Here is a 14,697-nt window from a genome sequence, read left to right as displayed (position 1 = left end):
TAGGAGACGAGATACTGGCAGAAGTAAAGCTGTGAGTACCGGGCGGGAGTCGTGCTTCGGTAGCTCAGGTGGTAGAGCACTTGCCCGCGAAAGGCAAAGGTCCCGAGTTCGAGTCTCGGTCGGGCACACAGTTTTAATCTGCCAGGAAGTTTCATATCAGCGCACACTCCGCTGCAGAGTGAAAATCTCATTCTGGAATCTGCAGTTGTTTGCTGATGATGTCATGGTGTAAGGTAATGTGTCAAAGTTGAGTGACTGAAGAAAGGTACAAGATGACTAAGACAAAATTTCCAGCTGATGTGATGAATGGTATCTACACCTAAATGTGAATAAAAATAAGTTAATGCAGATGAGTAGAAAGATCAAACCTGCTTGATACAGTCAAGTTGTTTAAATATCTGGGCATAGCATTGCAAAGCAATATGAGATGGAATGAGCATGTGAGAATTGTGATAGGAAAGGCAAATGGTTGACATCAGTTTGTTGGGAGGATTATAGGAAAGACTGGTGCACCTGTAAAGGAGACAGCATATAGGACACTTGTGCAACCTACTTGCGCATTTAGGATCTGTACTAGGTCAGATTGAAGGAAGACATTGAAGAAATTCATAGGCAAGCTGCTAGATTTGTTACCAATAGGTTTGAATAACATGTAAGTGTCACGCAGATGTTTCAGGAACTTAAATGGGAGTCCCTGGATGGAAGGCAATATTCTTTTCGAGAAATACTGTTGAGAAAATTTAAAGAACTGCCATTTAAAGGTGACTGCTGAATAATTATACTGCTGCCAACATACATTGTACATAAGGTCAAAGAAGATAAGATGTGAGAAATTGGGGCTAGTGTAGTATCTATGTAGATGTACCTGTGGAGCTAATTATTCACCATTTTGAGAAAATAGCCTCTGTATTTAAACAAATAAAAATGGCTGAATAAATCCTGCCAGATTCATGATGTTGATGAAATCAGAGTGTCGTATTTGATACCAAATAAATATTTACAGAAAACTTTTCACAAATGTGTGAATGATATCCTCACATATATTGTGTTTTCAAATAAAATGTACAATTAGACAATAATTAGTGTACATAGTGCAAGTGGAGCATTAAATACAGAAACATGTGCAAGAGGAGTTCATTTAACTGCATAGTAATTCATGAAAACCAACAGCAAACATTCAAAGACCTAAAGTGCATTTTCCCACTGGATCAGTCATAATGAAAAGTTAAAGTTTGTTATTCTGAATACCCACAAATATAAGTATCAGCTGCAGCAATCATTACTGTTCTTGTCTGCCACAAATGTCGTTAATGTTAAAGTTTATACAGTTGTGCAAAATTTATTACCAAAAACACAGCCAAATAATTTAAGTCTAGTTAAAAATTTAAAGTCTGTACCTTGCATTCACGAAATTATTCCAGGACTCTGAAAACTTAATGTGTTTAACTTTATTTGAAGTCCAATAATAATAATTTATCACATGGACATACAGCCACATGATAGACTGACCAACAATGTCTGAATAATGCACAAAGACCACATGCATTACTCACCTTTAAATACTTTCTGTGATGTCACTCACAACTGTATCCAAGCTAGATCAATTTAAAACCAGTTGTGCATACATATAACATACATATAACACACTAACATACTACATATAACATACTAGGTTACAATTAAAATTATTGTGGACTGCCTTATGGCCGAGCTACATTCCCATCGAGCGCCACCTATCTGCAGCCTCTGTCCATTTCCTCAATGCTCACTACACCATGGATTCGTATAACTTATTTGCTTAGATGGGCAATGGATGCACCTTCTCCAGTGCAGCTGCAAAAGTATGTCTGACCTGTGGGAATCTCAGAGTAGTGAGCATGGAGGTAATCTTCAGGGATTTCTGATAGGTGGTGCTTGGTGGGAATGTGATCAGCTATGAGGCATGCTGAGATAGTCCATGCAGTTGTGCTAACACTGTGTCCCAGATGGCACAGTGGTTAACACGCTTGCTTAGAAACCAGGTGACCCTGGGTTCAAAACCTGGTCTGGTACACATTTGCACTCATTGCTGTTGATTCTGCATAATGTCCCAATGCAGCTGACATCAGTACTCCCTTCTCTTTCCTTGCCTTTCTCCCCATCACCATCAGTTTACACATAATGTATCGCAGCTGCGGATTCTGCATGGTATCTGTTCTTTTGGACAGGTCCGAAAGAACAGACACCATGCATTTGTATAATTTTATATGGGTTGGTTTGAAATTGTGAAGACTGTACTTGTGGATGTTATAGAAGCAAAATACATTGCATCAGGGAAGCCATTTGGGTTAAGCATGTACAGAATATAAAGTAATATTTCCAAAGTGAAGCTGACAATTTGGGAAACAGAAATGAGGATACTGAAGAAGCTAGTGAGATGTTAATGTATTTGCAGAAAATGAATTATTTGGATGAAAAATATTCAGTAGCAGTGAGTTAAGTTATAATAGGCTCTGTGCTTCAGCTGTGGTGATAGATGTAAGTGCTTATTTTTGTACACATGATTGGCTATGCCAAGAGGACTCTGTGCTTGTGTGATGTTTTAGTCATTATTATTTCGTAGACAAGGACCAGAGCAGATTCTTTTATATACTCTTGATCACAAGTAGCTGGGACAGCTATGAGAATTGTTCTGGCACAGACTACATTTCTCTCTCTCTCTCTCTACATTGGAGTGTGCTGTATCTGCTACATTTCTTATATATGTTGTCATACATGTTGCCACTACAGTGCTTGCAAGGGAATGGTAAAAGACAGTAAAGCATTGCAAGTGAAGTGACATCCAAGAAAGCACATGCACTATGAGATTCCAGTAGTCTCTATCGGCACCCCTGACTTTGAAAAATTATATGTGAAGTGGTAGTAAGCAGAATTACTAGAAAGAATTCTTTCATAAGAAGTGTCTAGGTGTTAAGGATATCAGTGCATCGAAAAAAATGAAATAAACCCACATGGATATAATACTGAGCAAAGTATGTAATACATGTTTCTCTTTCAGTATATTTATATTTGCTTACCAGTAGTTTGTCAGCATATGCCTCTCAGTTAATTTGTAGTTTTTGGTTGTGTGTTTTTGGTTTACTATATTTTTTTGTTGTAGTGGTTAAATGGTTGACATTTAGTGCAGTTGTACTTCAGACATTTCTTCATTATTTCTGATAGGGACTGGAAGTACATAGGGTCAATTTTCTTGTATTTGCTAAGTTTGAACAATACCTTAAAATTGGTAGCAACTTTTGAAGGCAAGCATCTGTTTATGTAGTAAGTCAGTCAGTCAGTCAGGTGCTTAGCTGTTGCCTGTTCACATCTCCACAACTGCAGGTTATGTATTTAGCTTTTCTTGTGTTTTCCAAGTAGTATATTACTTAAATTTTGTCCATGTTTTTCTATTTATGAGGTTTAATCTCACAGTTTGCAAGTGTAAATTCATTCAATCTGTCATGCAGTAGTTGCTAATGTGTTTTGTTTCAAAGACAAGTGCCTGTTTGTTCAGTAAGCCAGTCAGTCAGGCCCTCAGCTGTCGCCTGTTCACATCTCCAGAGTGGCAAGTTATGTTTTTAACATTTCCTGTGTTTTTTAAGTAGTATATTTATTTTCTGTTTGTGATGTTTAATGTCAGGTTTTCAACAATAAGTGTAAATTCAGGCAACCTGTAACACAGTTTTCATTTCTTCTGAACAGCTCATTAATGCCTTAGTGTCCATTGGTGCACCTCATGAGAGTAACAGCTTATGTACCTAAGTTTCTGTCTGTATTTATTGTCCACTTCTTGAGTTAGTCTTGCTAGGATGGATAGCATGTTTGGATGCTGTGTTCAGATGCAGAAGGAGCTGGCAGCAGTTCATGAACAGCTGATGCACTTTTAGCTATGCTCTGCTATCTTCAGGCTACTGCCTTGGGGTGTAATAATGGCAGAGAATCTGGTGCATTGCATTGGACCCCCCAGGTGTGGCTTGTTTCACCCACAGGCCATGCTGCCAAGGCACCTCTTTGTGTACTCAATGTGGAGGATTTGCCCTCACATCAGGTTGAGTGTCAGTTGATATTGTGTTCACGTCACTCAAAGCAGAGGGCCAATGTGGAGGCTGGCCATCTGGCCTCACCTATTCACACTGTTGAGTGAGCAGGTGGCCATTCCTTCAGCAGGGTCCAAGCAGGCAGATATGAGCAGGGGTTTTTTAGTTATCAGGAGCTCCAGTGTTAGGCATGTTATGGAGCCCTTTAGGAAAATAGTGTTCAGAGTTGGAAGAAAACCTAATGTGCACTTGGTATGTCTGCTGGGGGTCTCATCTGAAGTGTGGAGGAGGCCTTGCCTGCAGCTATCAAGTGTGCAGGGTGCAGTCATCTACAAGTTGTGGCTCATATTGGCACCATTGACACCTGTTGCATGGGTTCTGAGACCATTCTCAGTTCATACTGGAAGCTAGCAGACGTGGTGAAGACTGCTGGCCTCATAATCAGTGCACAAGCAGAGGTCACAGTTTGCAGCATTATTCTCAGAGCTGATGGGGGTCCTCTGGATTGGAGCTGTGGGGAAAGTCTCAACCCAATGCTTTGTCAACTCTATAATGGTCTTGGCTAAAGATTTCTCTGTATTGTTAGGTGGCAAATCATAGTACTCCTCTTGATAGGTCAGGGGCACACTGCACAAATGAATCAGCTACTTGGGTAGCAGAGTACTGTTGAGTGCACATGAGGGTTTTAAGGTGGTGAGTCTTGGAACATATATCAGAAAGACAGATTATATGCCATAGAAGGGGGAGTGTTCACTCAGTTGACAAAAATATTATCTCTATTGAGGTCAAAATTGAGTATGACTGTGAAGTTACCTGGTTGCGTACAACAGGTCTAGGTGAAACTGAAGTAATTGTTGGATGTTTTTACCAGCCAATTCTAGAGTTATTCTAGGGTTATTCAAAGAAAGTCTTCAATCACTATTGTGTAAATACCTCAGATAATGTAATACTAGTTGAAGATGACTTTAACCTACTGGCTATGGACTGGGACATCTTTGGATTTGTTGCAGGGGGTACAAACAGGCACTCTTGCAAAGTGCTTTTGAACATGTTTTCTGAAAATTGTCTTGAGCAGCTGGATTGGCAGCACACACACAGTGGAAATATCTTAGACCTTGTAGATACAAACAGGCTGAACCTTATTGATGACATCACTATAGAGATGGGGATTAGTGATCATGATGTCATCATATTGACTACAATTACAAAACCTAATATATCAGCCAAAAAGGCAAGGAGAGTGTTTCTGCTGGAAAGAGAAGATAAGCAGTTGCTAGCATTTCACTTAGACAGTGAATTGACAACACTTAGATCCAGTATGATGGACGCAGAGAAATTATGGGAAAATTTAAAACAGATTGTAAATTGTGGTATGGAGAAGTAAGTGTGTAGTGAGTAGATTAAGGATGGAAAAGATGTATTATGGTTTAACAGTGAAATTCGCTAAATGCTGAAGAAGCAAAGGATGTTGCACTGTTGTTCAAAAGATAATGCGCAAATGATGACAGGCAAATGTTGTAGAGATCTGTGTCTCTTTGAGAAGATCTTTGTGCACAGCATACAATAACTACCATCGTCATACCTCAGCAAAAGATCTCTCCAAGAACCTTAGAAAATTCTGCTCCTACATAAAATTGCTAAGCATGTCTTAAGACTTCCATCCAGTCACTCATTAATCAGTCTGATGTGGCAGTTAAAGATTGACAAATGAAAGCTGAAGTTTTAAATCTCACATCTAAGAAATCATTCTCTCAGGAGAATTATTCAGATGTATTGTCATTTGACCATCGAACAGGCTCTAAACAGATGACACAGTAGTAAGCATCCCTGACATAGAGGAACTTTTGAAAGAATTGAAAAGAAATAAGTTGTCAGGTTGGGATGGAATCCTAATTCAGTTTTACAATGAGTACTCTATGGCACTGGTTCCGTACTTAGTGTGCATTTATCATGAAACTCTCACGCAACACAAAGTCCCAAGTGATTGGGAAAAAGTGTGTGAGACTCCTGTGTAAGGAGGGTAAAAGAAAGAACATGCAAAATTACAGACCAATATTCTTAAGATCAGTTTGCTACAGAATTCTTGAACATATTCTCAGTTTGAATACAATAAATTTCCTAGAGACCTAAAAGCTTCTGTCCATGAATCAGCATGGTTTTAGAAAGCACTGCTCATCTAAAACTCAGCATCCCCTTTTCTCACATGTAATACTGTGGCCTATGGATGAACGGCAACAGGCAGATTCCATATTGCTAGATTTCCAAAAAACATTTGACATGGTGCCCCACTGCAGACCCCAGGGGAGAGGACCACTGTTGTTTTCTGTATATTGAGGTAATCTGGCAAACAGGGTGGTCAGCAGTCTGCAGTTTTTTGCTGATGATGCTGCATTGTATAGGAAGGTATTAAGAATGAGTGATTTAGGAGTATACAAGATGACTTAGACAAAACTGCCAGTTGCTGTGATGAGTGGCAGTTAGCTCTAAATGTAGAAAAATGTAAGTTAATGCAGATGAGCAGGAAGAAGAAACCTGTAATGTTCCAATACAATATCACTTGTGTCCACCTTGACACAGTTATGTCATTTAAATATCTGGGCATAACTTTACAAAGCAATATGAAATGGAATGAGGCTGTGAGAATTGCGGTAGGGAAGGTAAATGGTCGACTTTGGTTTATCGGGAGAAATTTGGGAAAATGTGGTTCATCATTAAAGAAGACTGCATATATGATACTGGTGCAACCTATTCTTGAGTACTGCTCAGTTGTTTGGAATCTGCACCAGGTTGGATTAAAGGGAGACATAGAAGTGATTCAGGGCGCTGATAACTGCGCAGTTGAGCGCCCCACAATCCAAACATCATCATCATCATCATCATCATCATCATCATCATAGAAGTGATTCAGAGGCAGGATGTTACCAGTAGGTTTTAAAAACATGCAAGTTTTATGGAGATGCTTCAGGAACTCAAATGGGAATCTCTGGAAGGAAGGTGGCATTATTTTCAAGGAACAATATTGAGCAAATTTGGAGAATGGACATTTGAAGCAGTCAACAGAACAATTCTAATGTGACCAACACACTTTTTGTCTAAGGACCATGAAGATAAGATACAAAAAAATTGGGCTTGTATGGAGGCATATAGATAGACACTTTTCCCTCACTCTGTTTGTGAGTGTAACAGGAAGAAAATGGTTAGTGGTTGTACAGGATGCCCTCCACCATGCCTATAGTGGCTTGGGGTGTATGTTTATTGATGTAGATGTGATGTAGTACATGTTTGTACACGGACAGAATATAATATTTGTAAGGAGTGAAGAAATGTTTTCTTAATTTGCACACTGTACTTAGTGTAGTTATTATATATAGATGCTATATGCCACTTGAGGATAATATAAACATAATTGTTGCATTTTGGTTAGTATATTTGCATAACAAGAAAGTAATATTTTTAATTTCAACTGTGCTGGCTGCGTATCAAAAGAAGTACAAACATTCAATTAAATGAGAGCATTTGTGTATATAAAAGATATAATACAGCACATGAGATCATATTCATTTGTATCAACAATGTTGGAAAGAACTGTGGCTGTGTCATCAGTGCAGCAGTATACATGTGGCTACTAGCACTGTACACCACTGTCACGTCTGTTTGCATTGTCTTGAATGAACTTTCGCTGACTGTTGGCTTTATCTTGAACACACTGATTTTTAATTTTAGAATTATTCTTTATAGTATCTTTCATGTAAATATTTGTAGAAAAGTTTCTGTGAAATTGTGTGGCCAAAAAGTATTAATAAAAAAATGTCTAGTTGTATTGCAGTGCTTCAGTTGTTAACCAACTGACAAGTCCTCCAAACTCAAGTGATAGATACTACAAATCATCTTTTTTGGCACCCTTGGAGGATGGTCTGCTTATTTGGGATGATAAGAGGGTGTTACTAGCATAGTAACTGGTACTGCCAAAACACATGTTTAACCTTTTGGCGATTGACACAAAACTAAAATGTGATATGCATAATACTTATAGATACTTTGTAGACATGTTTCTCAAAAGAAGCACAAGAAAATATTGCAAAGAACACTAATACATCACACAAAATTATAAAATTCCTCTTAAATCTAGTACACACTTCTTACTATAAAATAGCTGTATGAGAATAATGAACTGAAGACATTGTTGTAGGAAAGGAAGAGGGAATAGAGGAAGTAGATGTAGATGAGATGGGATATGTGACACTGTGAGAAAAGCTTGACAGAGCACTGACATATCTAAGTTGTACAAATTCCTTGGAATAGATGACAGTCCTTTAGATTTACTAAGGCTGTTCAGAAAATCCCAAAACTATTGCATCTAGTATGCAGCATATATGAGGCAGCTGAAATGCCCTTCCACTTCAAGATAAATGTGATAGTTTCAATTACAAACAAGGCAGATGCTGACAGATGTGAATATTACCAGAGAATGAGATTAGTAAAGTGTGTTTACAAAATACTGACATGAAGTATCAACAGCAGAATGGGAGAAATGGTAGAGGCTGATCTTGGGGAGATCTGTCTGGGTTCTGGATAATTGAAAAAAGCACAAAGTAATACTGATCCAAACATTGGGCTCTGGAGAAATGTAAAAACACACAAAGCAATACTGATCCAAACATTTCACTTAGAAGGCAGACTGAAGAAAGGCAAATCACTGTTGATAGTAGTTGTAGATGTAGAGATGGCTTTTTACAGTGTTGAGTGTAATACACTCAAATTATGAGGGTAGCAGGTATAAAAAACAGGGAACAAAATGTTATCTGCAACCTGTACAGAAACAAGATGGTAGTTAAAAGACAAGGGCATGTTGAGGAGGTTGAGAAGAGAGTGTGATAGGATGGAGGTCTATCCCATATGTTATTCACTCTTAAAATAAGTGATCTGTGAAAGAAACCAAGAAGACATTTAGAAATTGAATTAAAGTTCAAGGATAAAAATTTTAAACGTTGAGATTTTTCAGTGTCTTAGTAATTCTGTCAGAGAGGGAAAAGGCCTTTAAAGGGTAGATGAATGGAATTTAGAGTGTCCTGAAAATAAGTAAGATGAACGTCAACAAAAGTAAAACAAGGATAATGTAATGCAGTTGGATTAAACCTCAAGCGGGTATGCCCCTCTTTTTTTTTTTTTTTTTTTTTGGTAACGTGAGCAGTTGCGCAGCTTACTTTGTATACCTGTAAAGAATAACTGTTGTTATGTTACCAAGGTAAACACGTATGAGCAAAATCACTGTTTAATCTTAGTTTAATTAAAAGGTGATAAAATAAACTTACATTATATGAGCTTTATTATTGTTTAATTAAACAACAATAAAACAGACTTTCCTTAGATCACTCTGTTGCCACATGCAAGTGTTACACTGTACTAATGACCTACATGGTGCATAAAAAAAGACAGTGCAGTTGCATCACAACCCTGCCAATTGCTTATTTGATTACTAATTATCTCATAGATAACTGACTATGTGTGGGATTGTGCTGCTAGTTTGGAATCTGTCTCATTTTCTTGCACAGATTGTAAATTTTTTCTCACCTAGCTCACTGTTTATTTTATAGTATTCCTGCTCACTTGGAGTTATGAAAAAACAGCTTATCACTGTGATAGCTGAAACAGTACTGATGGAATAGGTACAAGTTCCCAATTGTAAAACAAGAATGGAGTGCTAGAAGACAGTAATTTTTGTAGCTAGCACACTTTAAACATAGGCTCACCAGGTCCAGGGTTAAATCATTTATTTCTGAGGGAATTATTCAAGTAAATGAGACACTATCCCACCCATTTAGCCACGCTGTCTAATGCACTGCTTCCCGAGTGGGAAGGGATACCGTTCCCCAGCACAAATCCGCCCAGTGGTTTAGTGTTGAGATTCGGTGGATCAGACAGCCTGTGGATGGTTTTTAACCCACCTCTGTGTTGGAGATTGCTGTGCAAACACTGTTTCCACATACACGTACACCATAATTATTCTACCACGCAAACATTTGGGGCTACACTCATCTGGTATGAGACGTTCCTGGGTGGGATCCACTGGGGGCTGAACCGTATAATAACCCTGGCTTCAGTGTGTGGTGGCAATGGGGGTGAGTGGACTGCTGTAGTGTGTTGTGAGGCTGTGAGCCACTGAGGGATACAGTGGGACGAAGCCTCTCTGTGTTACTAGGTCTGTGGTGCAATACAATATCTTACAATACAAATGATACACTAAAAGTAGTTGATAAGTTTTGTCCTTTGGGCAGCAAAGTACTTAACAGTGGTTAAAGAAGGTATGATACGAACTGCAGAGTGCCAATAATGAGAAAAGCATTGCTGGAAAAGATATATTGGTGATACCAAATGTAAGTTTAAATACTAGGAAGGCTTTTCTTGAAGGTATTTGTCTGGTTGGTGGGTATGTATCCTTGTACAAAATTGACATGATAAACAGTTGAGACAAGGAAAGTATATAAAATTTTGAAATTTGGTGCTGCAGGAGTATGCTGAAGATTGGATGCATGAATCAGATAAATAATGTGGAAGTGCTGAATCTCACTGGTGAGAAAAGATATTTATGACACAACTTGACTAAAGGAAGGGGTCAGTTGACAAGATACATCTTGAGGCATCAAGAAATTGTCAATTTGGTGGAAATTATACATGGAGACTAGAGGTTGACTGCAGTAAGCAGGTTCAGATACATGTATAATTCATGTAGCTATGCAGAAATGAAGTGGCTTTTGCAGGATAGACTAATGCAGAGAACTACATCAAAACAGTCATTGCACTGAATAACACAGCAACAACAATTACTGCTTTGCAGAGTATCTAAAATAGGCAATCATTTTGTCTATTCCCAAGAAAAGGAATGCCTGAGACACAGAAAACTGGAAACTATTTGCACTGCTATCACTCTGAAAAATAATGTCGTTAGTAGTGTCAAAGTGATAAATTATGTGTAATTTGGTATCTGTAGTAAAGCACAGTTTGGTTTTACTGAAGGTATAGATCTTAAAAAAGATATTATTGAAGCATTTGTAAAAGGATGGTTTTTGATTGATGTTTTCTTACACTTAGTGATGACCTTTGACACCACTGATCATAAAACATTATTTTCAGAAGGGAAAACTAACGTTTCATGTGGAAGCTGTGCTGGATTTATGGATATGACTACTAACAATGTGTTTAACTGCAAGAATGGTCACTCATGAATTCAGTGTTAGCCATCTGCTTTCTGACGTGGTGTACAGTGAACCTCAATGACTTCCATAGTTTCTTCAGTGTTAGTGACTTCAGATCATTTCTGCTCAAGCTAGAGAGGGGTCTGGATTCACTTTGTAGGAAGTACCAGAAATTAGTTATATGTGATGACTTCAATATAAATTTTTTATATGATGATGCAGGAAAAAGGATGTTGGTAGATCTACTAAATTCATATGATCTGATGCAGACTGTGTTTTTTCCATCTAGGGTGCAGGGGAACAGAAGCACAGCCACAGACAAAATTTTTATTCATTCTTCATTACTAGATGGGCATTCTGTTACTAAAAGGGTGAATGGCCTTTCAGACCATGATGCACAAATTTAAACACGAAAAGGCTTCTGTACTGAAACAAATGTCACATATAATTACAAATTATGTAGGAAAGTTAATCCAACAGCAATAGAGAGTTTTTAAACCTTGTCAAGGAACGAGAGTGGCAGGATATTTATAGTGCCGATAACATAGATGATAAATATAGTGCTTTCCTTAACACATTTTACATGCTCTTTGAGAGTTGCTTTCCATTACAACATCCTGAATGGGGTACAAGCAGTAATGGGCAGCCCAAGTGGCTGACTAGTGGGATAATGATATCATGTAGAACAAAATAGGAATTATATCAAAATGTTAGAAGTAGTCACAATAAATCTAAAGTAGCCCATTAAAAACAATATTGTGAGGTGTTTAAAAATGTCATGAGGGAGGCAAAGAGCATGTGGTATACAAATAGAATAGCTAAATCACAGGATAAAATTAAAACCATATGGTCAGTTGTGAAGCAAGTGCCTAGTAAGCAGCACAAGGTCGACGATATAAAGTCATTTCATAGTAAAAATATTTAATCATTTTCTGAGCATTGTTGGTGAATTAAATAAAAATTTAGTCTCTACAGGGAATCATATAACTGTCTTGACAAATGTCTTTCCAAGATTGATGCCTGAAATACTCCTCTGTGATACAGACAAGGGGGAAATCGAGTCAGTAATTAAATCACTGAAGACTAAGGACTCTCATGGATATGATGGAGTGCTTAGAAGAATATTAAAGTATTGTGCTGCACATGTTAGCCTTGTATTTAGCCTTATTTGTAATTATTCCTTTAGGAATGGTCAGTTTCCTGAACAATTAAAGTACTCAGTAGTAAAGCCACTTTATAAAAAGGGAGGAAAGGATAATGTAGACAATTTTAGACCTATTTCTATGCCATCAGTGTTCGCTACAGTTATTGAAAGGGTTGTGTATGAAAGGATAATTGATCATTTTATATCACATGATTTGCTATCAAATGTACATTTCGGCTTTAGCAGTCATTTAAAAACTGAAAAAGCTATATTCTCTTTTCTCTGTGAGGTACCGGATGGGTTAAACAAAAGGTTTCGAACATTAGGCATTTTTTTTTTTTTTTTTTTTTATTTAGCTAAGGCATTTGATTGTGTTGATCACAAAATATTGCTCCCGAAGTTGGAGGAGTAGCTCACAATTGGTTCACCTCTTACTTTAGCAACAAACAGCAAAAGATCATTATTCACAATGTTGTGAATGGCTGTGATGTGGGCTGTGAGTGAGATACAGTCAAGTGGGGAGTGCCCCAGGGATCAGTGTTGGGGACACTCATGTTCTTTATTTATATAAATGGTATGCCCTCTAGTATTACGGGTAACCATAAAATATTTCTGTTTGCTGATGACACTAGCTTGGCAGTAAAGGATGGAGCTTGGTAGTAAAGGATGGTGTGTGCAACATTAACCCAGTTACAAATAATGTAGTTCATGACATAAGTTCATGGCTTGTAGAAAATAAACTAACGCTAAATCACAGTGAGACTCAGTATTACAGTTTCTAACAGGCAATTCAACAAAGCCTGACGTTTTATTTTCACAGAATGGGCAAAATGATTAGTGAAACTGAACAGTTCAAATTTCTAGGTGTTCAGATAGATAGAAAACTGTCATGGAAAGCCCACATTCAGGATCTTGTTCAAAGACTTAATGCTGCCATTTTTACTATTCAAATGATACCTGCAGTGAGTGATCATTCAGCATGAAAATTAGTCTACTTTGGTCATTTTCATTCACTTATGTTATATGGTATTATATTTTGGGGTAACTCTTCACATTCTAAAAGGATATTTTTGGCTCAGAAATGGGCAGTTCAGGCAATAAGTGGTGAAAGTCCACGAACCTCTTATTGACCCCTGTTCATGAGTCTGGGTATTTTGACATTGGGCTCTCAATATATATATATTCCTTACTCTCATTACTTGTTAACAATATTAGCTTATTCCCAAGAATAAGCAGTTTTCACTCAGTTAACACTCGGCAGAAATCAAACCTACATTTGGATCGGACTTCCTTAACTCTTACGCAGAAAGATGTGCAGTATACTACTGCATCTATTTCCAATAAGCTGCCCCTCGAATTCACGTGCTTTCAAATTGAAACTGAAGAGTTTCCTCATGGTCACTCCTTCTATTCTGTTGAGGAGTTCCTTGAAAAATTAAACTGATTCTTGTTGTATTGTTTATTGTGTTTACTTATACTTATGGACTGACTTTTTTCGGGTTCATAAACATTTAGTTTTTATCTGTTATTAGTTATATGTTGTAATTTCATGTACTGACATGTTATATGATCTTGGAGATTTGCTCCTCAATTTGGTCCTACGGAACTTCTCGACATGTAAATAAATAAAATTAATGAATAGGATTCCCTGTCCCCCCTCCTTCCTGTCTTCAGCATTCAGCATCAACACTTCTGAACTGTGCAAGTGGGAATTGCTGTGTACCATAATCCTCTATGCTAAATCTACTCTGATCACCATTTTCACCTACTCCCTTCATACTGCATGCCCTTACCTTTTCCCCAGCCATCATGTAACACCAGCAGACCATCCCTACACTGTCTTGACATAGGACTCCTCACTCCTTCTCCCCCTCTCCTTCCCATCCTCCTCTGCCCAAGCTTGCTAGCACTAGTCTTCACCAGTCTACCTCCATCTTATCTACACTTATACTATGCAACCTGCCTTACAGTTTGTAGTGAAAGGTACTTCATGTGTTACTGTTATGGTGACCTTTCTTTGTTCCATTCTTGACGTAACAAAATATTCGATAATGTAATGAATGGGGTTTTCATAAGCTACCACTTTCAGCGTGAAATACATTTCCGAAAATTTTTTCCACTGAATCTCAGTCTGACATCTGCCTTTTAAACAGACAGTTTTGTGTGATTGTTCTATTTTAAATTATTCCAAACACATACTCTTCGATCTTTTACAATTGGGGCTGCTTTCAGTAATTGATTGCTAATCATGTAATTGAACATCAATGAATCTTTCTACCTATGCACAATACATCATACATCATAT

At 37.8% G+C, this 14,697-nt stretch overlaps 1 protein-coding gene across 1 annotated transcript in view; it reads left to right on the top strand.

The window, feature by feature from the left end:
- The window catches only part of LOC126260604 (uncharacterized), a 216,449-nt gene that overhangs the window by 161,498 nt on the left and 40,254 nt on the right, over positions 1-14,697 (top strand). The gene's annotated exons all lie outside the window — the stretch shown is intronic.

Source organism: Schistocerca nitens, chromosome 5 (assembly GCF_023898315.1).
Source record: "Schistocerca nitens isolate TAMUIC-IGC-003100 chromosome 5, iqSchNite1.1, whole genome shotgun sequence".
Lineage (NCBI taxonomy): Eukaryota > Metazoa > Arthropoda > Insecta > Orthoptera > Acrididae > Schistocerca > Schistocerca nitens.
This window is presented reverse-complemented; position numbering and strand designations above follow the sequence as displayed.